Below are 17,537 nucleotides of genomic sequence, written 5' to 3'. Positions count from 1 at the left end.
AGGGGATCAATCGTGTTGTTCTATACATGCGATCCGGTGTCGTGTTAGGAGAAAAGCTATATAAATGTGTGCTGCTGTATCTTTCTCTCAGAGCCGTCGAGACAGCTCTAGTGAAAACATCATGGAGCCTGCTAGGGATTCTACAATGGAAAAACACGACAAACTAGTGAAACGCATGATCCATAAGGATGATGCTTCCAAACGTAAAACTCGCAAACGTGTGCAACCTATCAAAATTGAAACTGTCCCTATCAAGAACGAACCGATGGACGAGGGAATAGATGTGACTACAGACTGTCATTTCATCAAACGGCGTAGGGAGATCGGCTTTTCCCCAGATACAATCGAATGTCCTGGACTACACAACGTAGAGGCATGTTTAGATCTCTATCTTGCTAACACATATTTTCTGAACAAGGAAAAAAACAAGTACGTAGCCATAGGATTCGAAAAGCAATCCCCTTTCAATTTGGTGTGGGAGTTTTCGCAACAGGGGAGATCACCCGTACGCATCGATTCTAAGCAGATTAGAGAACTGTGGACTTTGAAATCTGACTTACTGAATTACGTCGAAACAGGTCGACGATTCAATTACTTGGTTACGGGAAATATCACCGTCAGTGGTGTAAATTTTTTCGGGAAACGTTGTATATCGATGTATCAGCATCATTCATCCGATGCTTTTATTTTCACAGCCTCTGAACTACACTTATTTTTGTGTAACCTTTTTTGGCCTCTGCAGAAATTAAAGAACGAACGTTATCATAAATTGCAACCTGAAATGGAGGCTTTTGTATATTGTATCAAGAACAATATGGTTTCAGAAAAAAAAGAAGTGCCCAATTTAGTGAACTATTTTTATATTCTTTGGTACAACGAACTGATGATTGAAATATATCTTGACAGACAATCTTGGACAGACATTGTAAATACGTTCTGTTACTTTTATGTATCTGATGTTGTAAATGAACCATTGTTCTTTCTGTGTATTGTTATTTTATGTATTGTAATATAACCCTTCAGGTATTGTTAACCTTTCATATTCAATTGTAAATACAACATTTGTGTTATTCTATGTATTGTAAACCTATATCCATATTCTCGATTGTAAATAAAACATTTGTATATTTTAAAAAACTCTTTTATTTTTTGTACTTATTACAATAGAAACTGTACATCTTCCAGATATTTTCAACTGCACAGGTTTTTTTTTACATTTTCACATTTGCTATGTTCTTTGCATCTTCCTGAAGTGTTTTTCACACTATTCAAATTTGGACATTCAAGTTCTTCGATGTTACGTACGGATATTTTACCCTTACCTTTTTTTCCAAGTAATTTTTCAAACCATTTCACTTTCTCCGTCCCTTTGACGTACACTATTTGATTCACAAGCACAACATATAACAGATCTCCCACTTTCTCATACGGCAGCCACCCATCTCCCCAGTTGAGACCGTGTTTGTTGGCACGGAGCCAGTCATTCACTCGGCGATACTTTTCACTCAAACAGTGTAAACCATATGGAGATTTAACTAAACAGTCAAATGCATTGTCAAAAGGAAATTTTAAAATTCCGACTTCTTTCCACACAAATTCTCCTCCTGCTCCTCGAAGCCCTTGAACGTCCAAAAAACAGACATCCATTTTGTTCATCAGGTGAAAACAGTCAACGTATCTTCGATGCTACTACGACATACGGCGCACTTGTCCAATTGGGAAGCACAGGATCCGCAGGAGACAAAATGTCGACACGGGAGAATTACAACACTGCTAGGATTCTCAAAACATATTTTGCACACAGAATCCACACTAGGTTTATCGGACGTTTTCTCAGGAGTCTCTATACTGTCGCAATACTTGCAGCTCTTGAAGTTACGATGTAACGCCGCAACACTCTGTATAAAAGGACACTGGGGTACCAACATGTAATGTCCTAGAATCGGGCAATCTTTGGATGTCCAATCGCAAAGTCCGTACGAACAATGAAAACATAATACTCTGTCGCTAAAGCCTGAATAGTAAAATCCTGCAGTCACTAATTCTTCCGGAGTCTGACGTAATCCTATAGGCCACTTTCTGTATGTTCTGTATCTCGAATTCACTGATAAGTAATTGATAACATACGGCTCGGCGTGAGTCCTGCAGACGTGATAAGTAAACACTCTCATACGTCATAAAAGGTGAAGTAATCGGATACTGTAGGTGACGGCGTCCCAGGTATCGGCGATAAAGGAACAGCCAGAGGATCGTCGGGGAACAGACGTCTGCGGACACCGAAACCTTCTGCAGGAACCACAGGGAAACAGGGATGTCCTTCTAATTTACGTAACAAAGGACGATCACAGCCAGAACACCACAAGGAATTTCTGTTCGCCAACAAAGAAAGCCACTCTTTCACTCTCTTCTTCAAAGCTTCACCGATCTTGTCCTCTTCCTTCCTGCGACGTAGTTCGCACATACACCCGTGACTTGGAAATCCTGTTCTCTCGTCCGCTCTTCTTTTCCTCTCTTCTATCTCCTTCAACGTCTCGCAGTGATGATGGACTCCTTTTCCTAATCCGTTGAACAGGTAACATCCACACCAGGGAGATTCAGGTATCGCTACATACATAAACGGGAAATAACTCAGCACCCGAAGCAGGGCCGTTCGATCGTTGTCCAGGTCGCCGCAAGATCGAACAAGTTCCCAGAACTCCTCGTAGCTAACCTCGTAGAAATTCACGCCATTATCAGACAGTCTTGTACCGCACACATCCATCCTCGCATGACGCTATTATCATGTATTCCTTCTATTTATACCTTATTTTTTTCTACGTCACGATTTCCGTTAAACACACTTCAAATAGTCCTCTAGAAGACCGAGCCTAAAACATGTTCGAACATGTTCCTTTCAGACAGAAAACAACCACACCCGATTCCAAGAATTTCCAAGAATGGCTCATCAACCTAAAACATGTTCGAACATGTTCCTTTCAGGCAGAAAACTGACACGCCCAATTCCTGGAATTTCCTAGAATGACTCATCAAAGCCATCTCTCCTCAAACACCGGATACACGTATCCAATTCCGAGAATTTCAGACTCATCAACGCCATCTGTTTTCAAACACCGGAAACACGTACTCCAATTTATATATGACGTCACATGCCAAAATAACCCAGACTTTCTGACTCATCAACGCCATCTGTTTTCAGACACCGGAAACTACCGACCAACCGTCACGGGAAAAAACCGTGACTCATCAACGCCATCTGTTTTCAGACACCGGAAACACGTACTCCAATTACGAGAAAACCAACCGTCACCGCGTCGCCTACTTTTCCTCCTCCCCAACCCAGACTTTCTGACTCATCAACGCCATCTGTTTTCAGACACCGGAAACTACCGCAGGAAAAACCCGAATTCCCTCCTCCAACCAATCAAAACACTCCTTACAAAATAAGCCACGCCCATTTATGACGTCACAACCAATCAAAATCATCCTTACAAAATAAGCCCCGCCCCTTTTATGGCGTAAAAACTGCTGCGTCATCAATTGATCTTTGATCGATCTTTTCCAATCAATTGATTTATCAACTTCAACGGGGGTACATAACTACTGCTGCCCTTCTCCATTTATACATTTTTTCATTACAGATCCAATATCAACTGCTCCCGGTTGCCTTTTGCCCCAGAACACAAAGAATTGCACTTCTCAGGACTTCACTCTACGAGCGCACTATTTACCATCGCGCTAAATCGCCCCCGCAGTTTATCACGCAGAGGTCCCTATAATCTACATACGGCGCATAGTCTGTATTTCTATACATCCATAAAAACGGCCTCACTCCATCGGGCCTTGTATCGAAGTATCTGCGAGCCTAGGATTCTGAGATATGAGAGAACGTAGCAAGTCGGAACTGGTATTTATACCTCCGACAAACAACCCGCCCCCCAACCACCGAGGCAAGGTTCTATTGTTACCTTCCAAACGGGGAAGCCGTTGAGGGAACACAACCGTTGGCTTCCCCGGCTACAGAGCAAAAAGCAGAATAGGCAGAGCACGTTCACAGAAATACACTTTTACATACCCTTTTTGCAGCTGCGTGCGTAAAAGCCACACAGCATATCTCCCCATTTTTTCCTAAAAAGAGATAAAAAAGAATAGAAACAATAATTCTTACCAGAATCCTCCAACGTCCATGAAAGTTCATCACCACACTTTCCATCATTCCTAGCAGTGTGTAAAATTTTCCAGTAAACAACACTACACATTACACATGCACAAAACACAAACACACTGCATCATCCCCCCTCTGAAGGAAGGATATACACTACAAACGCAAAAATTAAACAATAATACAGTTCATATTCAATGTTACAGTGTATTTCACACGCAAAATAAGGTTCCCTGATAAAATATGTCTTTCACTGGCAAATAGAGTCACTTGAAAATGGTTCACTGAACTTCCTGGCACATCCGGGACGTCGTATAGATCCTCTGAAACCGTGAAGTCCTCCTCTCCCGAGATGCCACTCTCCAGCACATCCTGGTCTTCCGTGATTACACTGCTGGTGTCGTTCCGCGACGTAATCCACTGGTTTCCTCACTAGGACCAAGCCAGAAATCCTGTATCCGAAATCATTATCGTAGTTCCGATTTCTGACGTTATAACGTAGATTTTTCCGCACAGGCCTCCTAATCTCGTGTGCGACCTTTGCTTCATCCAACCAGTTCAAATCATCCTGGGCCACTTCCGGATGCAATATGTCAAACTTGTTGTCTAACTTGCGGCCGTAGTGAAGGTGGAATGGCAAATATCCAGTTTTACTCTTGACTGTACTGTTGATACCATACTCAAGACTAGGAAAATTTTTAGGCCAATCAAGGTGGCTTTTCGTGTTAATTGTAGTGTGTTTCTTGCTCTTCACGGGCGTCTCGCTTTTCTTCCCTTGTGGGCATATCCGCGTCTTGACAGAACCGTCGTCATCAGGCACCTTTTTAGAACCGGGTACCCCCTTCTCCAGCGCCAAGTCTACATCTTCTTCCTGGGCGACATCTGGTTGCCTTGAAATAAGTGGATGCCGACGCACGTCCGTCTCGGTTAGCCTCGGAGCATTTTCAGGTGGATACTCTCTCCTTCGTGTTTGTAACAGAGCCTCGGCCCGAAGCCCACGTGCTTCTCGTTCCGTTTCATTATTCGAGCGGCGCAATACAGAAACACTTAGTACATGGACATCCTCCCTGGCCGGCCTTTTTAGCTGTGCAGTTGCAACAATAACCGCAGGCATTTTCTGTGCTTTTCTTGGAGCGTCAAAGTGAAACATTTCATTCTTTTCCCCATAGAAACTCCACGCATTGACGCAGATATGCAAACTCATTTTAGATTTTGATATAAAATCCCTTTCAAATAAAACGGACTTTATTGCATCTTTCAACACAAGGAATGTCTGTTTAATCATGCCTCCCTTTAATTCCACAAATAAGACCATTCGGCCGACAGTGTGGGTTGTGCCGGCAGCTAAACTTAATTTAGTGCCATCATGATAAAGCTTAACTCCGCCATCGACGAAAGCTAGGCCTTTTATCTTGCAACTAACAAGAGGCTCTTTTGCATATTTTGGAACAGTGTTTCCCTTTTTTCGACGAGACTTATTTTTGCTTGCCGTGTTGCCTGGCAACCCTGATTCATCCTTTATCCAGCGAGTGAGTTGGGAACTTTCATTTTTTCTCGACTTATCATGGCAGAATCGGAAGACATGATTCTGTGATTGACAACCCCAGCAACGGATTCCATTCTTGTTCCTTGCCGGTCGCGACGAACGTGCTTCCAACGAATCACTGCTACTGAACTTAAGAGCCTGGACCCCCTGGTCCGTTACCGCGGCGGCAGACTCCTTTTCTTTAAATTTCGGGCAGAATCTCTTATACTGATTACCCCGTCAAAGGAAACAAAGGACATACCTCTTACACACCCTTTTGACCTGAAGCCACACCCCTTTCCAAGAGAACGCTCTGACGCCAGTAGTATATATTGATTCCTTCTGCGCACAACCTTCTACAAATCTGTTTCATACCATAGCCCATTTTGGCCAAAATTAAGCTATATTTTCATATCTTCTGGTGGATTTAGCTAATTTCTAGGTGTAGCAAATTGTCTAATCATGCTACGAATTCAAAAAACCCTCGTACTATGGTGATTAACATTTTTTTAATATCTAGCTTGGGAATTCTACCTTCAGGGTCATGTGACACTGTGTTGATTAGTTGAGAATGTACTTGGGGTTATGCTCCAAGCAGGTGGTAAGGTAGTTTCTTAGTTATGAAAAAACTACAGACTACTTGATTACTAAATATTTTTAAAACACCATGCTTTGCTTATACCTAAGGTAGTTTTTAAATCTTATTTTGGTTACTAATATTAGGGAAAAACTTTTGAGGTATCCTATGTGAGAGACTAGTCTAGTCTAGTCTAGTAAATTAAACAACTAAAATTGTTCTGTGATTCTTTCATTCTTCACATGTATCTATCATCTATACCTTTGTAAATATGTGCTATCATATTTATTTTTATTCAAAATAATTTCTTAAGTATGATATAAACTTGTAAGCTATCATATTTGTTATTACTAAAAATAATTTCTTAGATATAAAAAAACTGACTACTTGGTTAAAAATTAAAAAAATAGATACAACTTTTAACACACAATGTCTTTCATTTTCATTTCCCATGACTCAACATAACAAATGTATATGACTTTTGGGGCATACTGTCTATTGTTCACCTACACATACTAGTATTGATCCAGTTTGGAATTCCTTGCACAAGGTTGTGCGCATGTGTATTACTTTTTAGTTTTTTTTCTTTTGCGCATACGTCATTAGTGGAATTCTTTCTCCGACATGCATGAACATGTTACCTCAGTGGAATGTTTTATTCTTGTTATTCATGGAAGTGTTTAACGTTGGATATTGACTGGGTTTGCTAAAATTGTTGGTTTAAGTAAATTTTTCTTTAGAATATTATATTAGTATTCTCTAGTAAATTAGAAGAGTTTCTAAATTTGATTTATTTGCTACACTTCACTATTTTCAGCGGTCTGGAAATCTATTATATACAATTTTGGTTAATGTATAGTGTGTTTAGTTTGCTTGAAGAGCTTGTACAAAGTTTCAGTTACTATAGAGGCTCTAAGGCTCAAATATTGCCAAGATTGGCATGTATGGTCTTTCTCTCTCTCTCTCTCTCTCTCTCTCTCATACATTACCCAAAATAATTTACTATTCTTGATACACTTAAGCAAAGATTAGTTACTTTTCAATTTTTAAAAGTATTTGTGCTAAATATATTATCTTCAAGTGAGATTGAAATATTGACCCCATCTAGAGTTGTGATATATATTCAGAAAAAAAAAGTATATAAATACCAAATAAAAACAATGGCTAAAACTGAATGCCCAAAATGTGATAAATTGTATCTAAACAAATCTGTCAAAACACTTGCTACTTGAGATTTAGATAAGGATTTTTTTCAAATTGATGAATGATGTTGTATATTGTAAGACCATGGAGAATGTTAGGAAGCATGTAGATGTAAGACTAGTCTCTGATTCAAAAAAGTGTAATAAATTAGTGGCAGATCTAAAATTAAAATTTCGTACAATATATCATAAAGATTTGTCAGCTTTTCAAATTTAACAAACCATTTCTGTGGGAGCTTCAGTTCTGGATATGTCTAAGCTCCACATGTTGCAACTTCACTATAATACAATAAAGCCTTTTATAATGATGACCTTTCTCTTGTGTATATGGACACAGGTATTTTTATATATCATATCAACACACCTATTCTGTATGAAGATATAAAACATCCTAAGTTGGTTGATTATTTTGACACATCTTCATACCCTCCTAATTTTGATATTCCTTCCAAAAATAAAAAGGTGCCTGACAAACTAAAAGATGAGAAAAGTAATGATATTATTAAGGAATTTATTGGATTACGAGCAAAGATATATATGCAATTAGATCAGAAAAATTTATTATTAAAAAAGCCAAGCGATTATGTAGAACCATAGTAGAGAATAACTCTCCTTTGAAGATTATACAACTGTCTCAAACTAAGAGAGGAAAAAGAATTCATAGTATTGATCACATATTAACTACAAATAATATAAGAAAAATTGCCCTGGATTCAGAGGATGACAAAAGACAGATTCTCTCATGTGAAATACATACATTACCATGGCGTCACTATTGCCTAGGAGATGACAGCCAATGTAATATTTGCCAATAAAAATAACAATGAATCTATTTGGATTTAGAAAACAAGCAATGGAAGCGCCTGTTCAGTTACCCTCACCAAATTTCACTAATCGCTGGTCTAAACTAAATTGACTACTAATTATTCACTTGAATAGTAACCTAACAGAATATAATGATGATACTGGTAAATATTTTATATTTTTAATAATAATCTAAATTATTACAAATTCCCCATTGGTGGGAAACTGCAATTTACTATAAATCCTGAGAACAAGGGTGAGAAAAAAATATTTACTGGTAGTAATATCTATCGTATAAAATATGATAAGGTGAATACTGCCACCACATATGATATATTAGCAAATGATTGTTTGTATATAGAGTTGCTGGGAGAGGATGGTAAACTAATACCTTTATTTCTAAAATTGAAAATCACTTATCCTATAATAAATAATTATTACCAAAATGCCTAATGATATTTTTGATCACTATAACAAAACTATTATTCTTGTATATGAAATGAGAAAACAAAATACATATTGCTTTGCAACATACGTATAACTTAAAGCCTGTTTTTCATGTGCTCGATTGGAAAGTTGCATGCTGCCATAATTAGCCTTGGGAGTAGAAACATCAATGCAAGGTCTGCCTGTGGAAAATCAATATTCCCCACATTCCAATATTTTCTGTATGTGCTGGACATGACAGGACAACAGGGTGTGTTAAAAGTAGTATGTACTTTCTTAATAAGGCAGCTATAGTCGATGTATTCCCATAAGCAAAGGACTATGTTAAGTAGAAACTGTTCTGACATTTTTGATGAACTATTTAGGCTATGCTGTATCTTAAAAGCAAGATGAGACAACAGGGTGTGTTAAAAGTAAAATACACTTTCTCAAAAGCCAGCTATAGTCTATGTATTCCTATAAGCAAAAAACTATGTTAAGTAGAAATTATTTTTGCATATAATAGTATTTGATGAACTAGAAAATAAAAGATTTTAGAGTAATATGGTAGTATATGGTCCTACTCAAAAACTCTAGTTAAAATGCAAAAAAGTATTTTTCATTTTTTCAATATTTTTCAAAATTTTCAAAATGTTAATATTTTCAATTTTTTCAAACTTTTCATTTTTTTTCAAATTTTCAAATTTTTCTCTCAACTCTAGTCTTCAATCTGAGATAGATAGCCTCTAGTCTCAGTGTCTGAACCCTATACTAAAATTGATGCTGAACTCACATTCTTACTGCAAAAATACACTAATTTAGTCTCAATAGACATTTTCAAAACTTAGAAGAAAGTGTAAGCAAATTAAAAAATGAGGTTGAGAAATTCAGACAAGCTCAGACTACTAATGTAGAACAACTGAAACAACAATTAATTATCAAACAAACAGTGTTCGTACAGAACTACAAGCAATTATCGAAAGTACTAAAACTCAAGAAGATTATGAGAGTATATTTGTTGATTAGCGTAAGCAGTTTAATCCTTTGAGATTCTTACATTGGAAAATATAAAAATTGAAATACAAAGAGATGAGCTGCATACTGCCATAACTGAAGTCCAAGCCAAACTTCACATGTTAGAAAATTTCATAAATAATCTACCCTCCTCCAGTGGGTAGTAATACCATTGCTCGTAATGTTACTTAACATCAAACTCCAGCTTGAGACTTACGAACATTTCCGGAAAATTCAAAGTACTATAGCCCACATGAGGATACTTTGACAACAATGAAAAATGAACTGACAAGTGTCCAGGAAATACTGGAATCAAAATTACCTGGCATTACTGAAACTATGAGTATAGTCCAACAGCAAATTACTAAGCTGGAAAATCTGAACACTGAATGTGAATTATCTCATTTTCATAATTTCATAGATGACATACAAAACAAATTAGAAACAGTACAGCAATGAACACCTACATAAAATGACATAACACAACTCCAACATACCTTAAGTACTGTAGCTAATGCCACTGAATTAGATGCTGTGAAAGAAGCTTTGAAAACACTTCAGAATACTGTAGCCATTTTACCTAGTTCTCAGGAACTATGAGCTGTGAAAAGATCAGTAAATAGAATATTCAAATCTGAAGATATTAAAAACATTCAGTGGAAATTGCACAAATTCAAGAAACTATTGCCACTTTTCCCACCAACAAAATTGTCAGTTAACTTCACTCATTATTTATGAAATCAGAAGCCAAGTACATGATCTCTCTAGCCAAAGCTCCAAATTAAGACTTCTGGAAAGTTTGCAGCAAATTATTTCGAATATTAAGCTTCAAATTGGGACCATAGAGACAAATCAAGAATCAGGCTTATCAAGTTTTGACCACACAGCTTCATGATTTAAAAGAACAATTTAAACAACTGTATGTTGATGTGAAGATTAAATCCAGCTATGATGAGATTGTTCATACTATAGGGGAACACTTGGAACCACGGCTGAGCAAATTGGATGAAGTAGAATCTAGTCAGTTATTCTCTGTGGAGATTTTCAGACTTCACAGTATTCCAACTACTCGAGGTTCAGGACATAAATTAAAGCTGGTAATATTTACAAATTATATTCTTACTCACAGACTCATAAATTTTTCCTCAATCGTACTATTCAATTTTTCAAATTTGGATATTTGAAAAAGGGAAAACAATTTGAGGTGCCACTTTTCACCATATAAAGAAAAGATGGTGTGTTCAGGCCAATTAAAATACCAATAGCATCTTGGGATAATGCTACCAATAAATATAAAATACATGAATATAAACAATTGTCTGTTTTTGATGTTGAAACTGGTGACCAATTATTATTTGAAGTTCAACAATTGTACCCTGAGGATAATCCCTTTTATGTAATCTTCTCTTACCAGACACATTGTCTAGACAAGATATAGTTAATGAACTACACAGACCAGCTTGTCGTAACTACAAACGACTATCTGTGGTAACAAAAGGAATTGATGATTTGTGGCAGGCTGATTTGATTGAAATGAACACACGAAATTTTGAAAACCTGAATAAGATAAATCATGGTTTTAAGTATTTGCTTACTGTAATAGACACTTTTAGTAAATATGCTTGGGCTGTTCCTCTGAAATCTTAAACAGAAACTTGTGTCACTGACGCCTTTAGTCTATTTTTGAACAAAGCAGAATATCTCGTCACCTACAGACAGACAGATGAAACGAATTTTACAATTACACATTCACCAAATTAATGGTCCATCATGATATAAGACATTATTCTACATAAAGTAATTTGAAAACTAGTATAATTGAGAGATTTAACAGGACATTAGAAAATCATATGTGGAAACAGTTTAGTTTGCAGGGTAACAAACTATAAGTGGGTAACAATTTTATCTTGTCTTGTTCATAATTACAATAACTCTATACATATCTACACAATCAATTTATAAACAAAATTTATATAGTAATAAAATTTCTATCAAAGTATGTCGAATCGCACGACTAACTACTCTAACTAATAGAAATATTTTGATACTAATCAAACCAGGCAAACCTTCCGGTACGCCTACTATGTTACGACTTATCTCACCTATATATAAATGAGAGCGACGGGCGATGTCTGCATACCCTAGAGCTAATAAACCAAAATGTTATTCTAAAACAAAATTACAATTAAATCCAATTTCAAATATACTTTCAACATATTATCCAAATCAATATAATGTAACCCATCTCCACCCACTAATAAGCTGCACCTTGACCTGAAATATATTTCAATAGAAACAAAGAATATATATATATATTTAAATCTTCAAATTACGGCGGTATACTAACTGATATTTTACAATAATAGGTCAAATAAAACGCGGAATATCGATTACGGAACAGGTTCCTCTAAATAGAATAAAGCACCGCCAAATTCTTTGAGTTTCAAGATCATAACTAATACTACTCAGACCAAATTTACAATGATAATAATAGGGTATCTAATCCTAGTTTAATACACCACCTTTATAGAATTAATAAAAATAAAGAACAAATTATATTAAAAATTTCACCTAATAAATAAAATATAAACAACCAAAAAATCAATTATTACTACAATTAAGCCAACAACTCTCCACTTATGTCCTCACGTCTAACCGCGGCAGCTGGCACGAATTTAGCCGGACAAATAAATATTAAAATTTAAAATCCTGTAATCTAATTTACATTAAAATTAAACAAACCCACACACTGCGAACCGTTTAACTCAAACATGCCGTCTCAACCCATAAAAAATTGTCGGAAATTTTACCTCTCTTTAACAAATACATATGTGAAATTTAATTAAGGAGATTTAAGCTAGAATAAAACTTTAGTTTTAAAATATAAAGAGAGGTTCTTTTTATTATATAATATGCATTATATTAAATTAAATTATAATTAAGAATTATCTCACGAAAATTTCCCCCATTTTTAATTATACTCACTTTCCCATACTATATAGAACACAATTTTTTTCCCCTCAAAATTGTGTTCTATATAGATATATTAACTTCTTCTTTCTCTAGATTCGATAAGTATTAAAATGACATATTAAGTAAGTCAATTACTTTAAGTTAGCTACGAACACTTAAAAAAAATTGGATAAAATTAAAAACGATACTGAAGTATTTTATATTATTTAATAAATAGGTTCTACTTATTAATCATAAAAATAAAAGTCCAATAAATAATATTATTAGCCCACTATTATAATTTATTTATAAATGAGATGTCTGAAAAAGGATTACCATGAAAGGGTAAAGAAAACATGAAATTTAACATGTTCTTATTATTTTATTTGTAATAAAATTATTTTTTATAATTGAAAGAATTAAACTTTCTCCAATGGTATCAAACCCCATAGTGCATCATACACCAAAATATAATAAAAAGGTAAGCTAATTAAGCTAGAGGGCTCATACCCCACATATGAAGGTCTATAATTAATCCTTCCCTTTTTAATGCTCACAACCCCCAAAAAAATAATATTCCTATTGACCCTCACAATAGGAACCCTCCTTTCTATTTCTTCCACCTCATGATATGGAGCCTGAATAGGCTTAGAAATTAATTTAATATGTTGTATTCCATTAATTTCTACACCAATAATCAACGAAATACAGAAGCATCACTTAAGTACTTCTTAATTCAAGCATTAGCATCATCAATAATTTTGGCAGCAGCATTAATTATAATTATTCAGTAAATTTCAATATACAGACCCAGCTTCTAACCTTAGCTTTATTAATAAAAATAGGAGCTGCTCCATTCCATATTTGAATACCAGAAGTTATAGAAGGAATAACATGAATTAACTGTCTAGTAATAACAACTATTCAAAAAGTTGCTCCATCAACATTACTTAGTTATGTAACCGACAATTTAAACATAATTCTAATTTTAACAATTAGAACATCAGCAATTATTGGAGCAATTGGAGGATTAAATCAAACCCCATTACGAAAAATTATAGCCTTTTCATCAATTAACCACATATCATGAATCATTCTAAGAATAACATCAGAAGATAATACCTGATTAACATACTTACTATTATACATCCTTATAACCACCTCCGCCATTATGCTATTTTCAATAAACAAGACATACTACGTCCATCAACTGTTCATATTAAAACTTCCCCCTATTAAAAAAATGTCCTTATTCATATCAATATTATCTCTTGGTGGTCTACCGCCGCTACTAGGGTTTTTACCAAAATGGATAGTTATTATCCAAACAACCAACTTTAAGCAATTAATCATAATTATAATCATAATTAGTATATCATTATTAACCCTATACTATTACTTACGAACCTCCCTTACATCAATTTTAATAAATTATAAAACTAATATATGAAATATTATTAATAACAAACCATTAAATTTAAAAGAACAAGTATTATGAGTAATTACAATTTTTATATCAATTTGTGGAATGCCTCTAATTCAACCAATTTATATATCTTTATAAGATTTTATAAGGTCTTAAGTTAATTTTAAACTAATGACCTTCAAAGTCATAAATAAAGGGCATTCTTTTAGGCCTTAATACATACAACGTATCACCTTGAGATTGCAGTTCAAAATATATAACTATAAAGCCAAAATTCATGAGAGAGTTTAAAACTCATAAATAAATTTACAGTTTATTACCTATGATTTCAGTCATCTCATTCTTGCAACGATGATTATTTTCTACTAACCATAAATATATTGGTACAATATATTTAATTTTCGGGGTATGATCAGGAATAGTTGGAACATCAGAAAGTATCTTAATCCGTATAGAATTAGGTCAGCCAGGAAGTTTGATTGGAGAAGATCAAATCTACAATGTAATTGTAACTGCACACACATTTATTATAATTTTTTTTATAGTAATACCTATTATAATTGGAGGTTTTGGAAATTGATTAGTACCTCTAATAATTGGGGCCCCCGACATAACCTTCCCACGATTAAATAATATAAGATTTTGACTATTACCCACATCATTAACTCTACTATTATAAGGAAGAATTGTAGAAAGTGGTGCAGTAACTGGTTGAACAGTATATTCTCCTCTATCTGCAGAAAATGCACATGCGGGAGCCTCTGTAGATCTATCAATTTTTTCATTACATTTGGCAGGAGTCTCCTCTATTCTAGGGGCATTAAATTTTATTACAACAGTTATTAATATACGAACTATAGGAATATCTATAGAACGAGTGCCATTATTTGTATGATCAGTAGTAATCACCGCAGTTCTCCTATTATTATCACTGCCAGTTCTAGCAGGAGCAATCACCATACTATTAACAGATCGAAATTTAAACACCTCATTTTTTGATCCATCCGGTGGTGGAGATCCCATCTTATATCAACACCTATTCAGATTCTTTGGACATCCAGAAGTATATATTCTAATTCTACCAGGATTTGGAATAATTTCACATATTGTAACTCAAGAAAGAGGTAAAAAAGAAACATTTGGAGTCCTTGGAATAATTTATGCAATAATAGCAATCGGATTTCTAGGATTTATTGTATGGGCACATCATATATTTACTGTAGGAATAGATGTTGACACACGAGCATACTTTACTGCAGCTACAATAATCATTGCCGTACCAACAGGAATTAAAGTATTTAGATGAATTGCCACACTCCACAGAACACAAATTAATTACTCCCCATCAATATTATGAGCATTAGGATTTATTTTCTTATTTACAATAGGAGGATTGACAGGAGTAGTACTAGCAAATTCATCATTAGATATTGTACTACACGATACATATTATGTTGTAGCACATTTTCATTATGTATTATCTATAGGAGCAGTATTTGCTATTATGGCAGGACTGGTACATTGATTTCCACTATTTACAGGAGTAATAATAAATCCAGATTGATTAAAAATTCAATTTATCTCCACAACATTTTCTAGGATTAAGAGGAATACCACGACGATACTCGGATTATCCAGATGCATATACAATATGAAATATTGTCTCAAGATTAGGATCAATCTTATCATTTACAGCAGTAATTATTATAATTTTTATTACCCGAGAGGGTATAACAAGTGCTCGACCAAAATTATTTAACCTACAACAAGCATCATCAATTGAATGATATTAAATATCACCTCCTTCCGAGCATACATACTCAGAACTTCCGATACTACTTATTAACAACTAATTTTTAAGGTGGCAGAGAAGTGCATTGAATTTAAGCTTCAAATATAAGGATTACCCTTACTTAAAAGTGGCAACCTGAAATCAAATAGGACTACAAGATAGATCCTCTCCACTAATAGAACAAATAATATTCTTCCATGACCACACAATATTAATTTTAATTTTAATTACAGTATTAGTAGGATACCTAATAACATCATTATTTAGTAATAAATTAACAAACCGAATGCTTTTAGAAGGACAAGTGCTAGAAACAATATGAACAATTATCCCAGCAATTACCCTAGTTTTTCTTGCACTACCCTCACTACGTTTATTATACTTATTAGATGAAATTAATCAACCTTCATTAACCCTTAAAACTATTGGGCATCAATGATACTGAAGCTATGAATACTCCGATTTCATAAAAGCAGAATTTGACTCATACATGACCCCGACAAATGAAATAACAATAAGCTCATTTCGATTATTAGATGTGGATAATCGAACAGTACTACCAATTAATATAGATATTCGAGTACTAACTACATCTGCAGATGTATTACATTCATGAGCCATGCCATCCATAGGAATTAAAATAGATGCCACTCCAGGACGGCTTAACCAAGCAGGAGTAAACATTAATCGAATTGGTATATTTTTTGGACAATGTTCAGAAATTTGTGGATCTAATCATAGATTTATACCAATTATTATTGAAACTACAACTCACAAATCTCTTATTAATTGATTAATAAAAATTATACAAGAATCATTCGATGACTGAAAAGTAAGTAATGGTCTCTTAAACCACAAAATAGTAATATAACAACTACTTCTAATGAAAAGAGTTAGTTAATATATAACATAGGAGTGTCAAACCTAAATTATCTTTATGGATACTTTTTTATCAAACAAATATATCCATTAAACTGAATTATTCTCTTTACAACATTTATATTAATTTATTTTCTATTTATAATTGTTAACTACTATAATTATAATAAATTATTAAATAATAACAATTTTAAAATAGAAAATAAACCAAAAATTAAATACTGAAAATGATAACAAGATTATTCTCGTCATTCGACCCAACGTCATCAATTATAAATATATCACTAAATTGAATAAGAACATTCTTGGGATTATTAATAATCCCAACTCCATTTTGATTAATACAATCACGGACCTCTATATTATATAACATAATAATAGTAAAATTACATGAAGAATTCAAAACATTTTTAGGAATAATTAATCACCAAGGAAGAACTCTAATATTTATTAGTATATTTTCAATAATTTTATTCAATAATTCAATAGGATTACTCCCCTATGTATTTACTAGATCAAGTCACTTAGTTTTTACCCTAACCTTGGCCCAGCCAATATGATTATCATTTATACTATTTGGGTGAATTAACAATACAAAACATATATTAGCACACCTCGTGCCGGAAGGTGTACCAGCACTATTAATACCAATTATAGTAGGTATTGAAATAATTAGAAATTTAATTCGTCCAATAACTTTATCAGTGCGATTAGCAGCAAATGTAATAGTTGGACACCTAATAATATCAATAATTGGAAATACAGGAACAATATTAGAAAT

General features: G+C 34.4%; 1 pseudogene; it reads left to right on the top strand.

Moving 5' to 3' along the window:
* Nucleotides 1–5,442: 5,442 nt before the first annotated feature.
* Nucleotides 5,443–16,981, top strand: LOC145982758 (cytochrome c oxidase subunit 2 pseudogene; annotated as a pseudogene).
* The last annotated feature ends 556 nt before the right edge of the window (nucleotides 16,982–17,537 follow it).

The sequence above is a fragment of the Lepisma saccharinum genome, unplaced genomic scaffold (genome assembly GCF_977018435.1).
Source record: "Lepisma saccharinum unplaced genomic scaffold, izLepSacc3.1 HAP1_SCAFFOLD_395, whole genome shotgun sequence".
NCBI classification, from domain to species: Eukaryota; Metazoa; Arthropoda; class Insecta; order Zygentoma; family Lepismatidae; genus Lepisma; species Lepisma saccharinum.
This window is presented reverse-complemented; position numbering and strand designations above follow the sequence as displayed.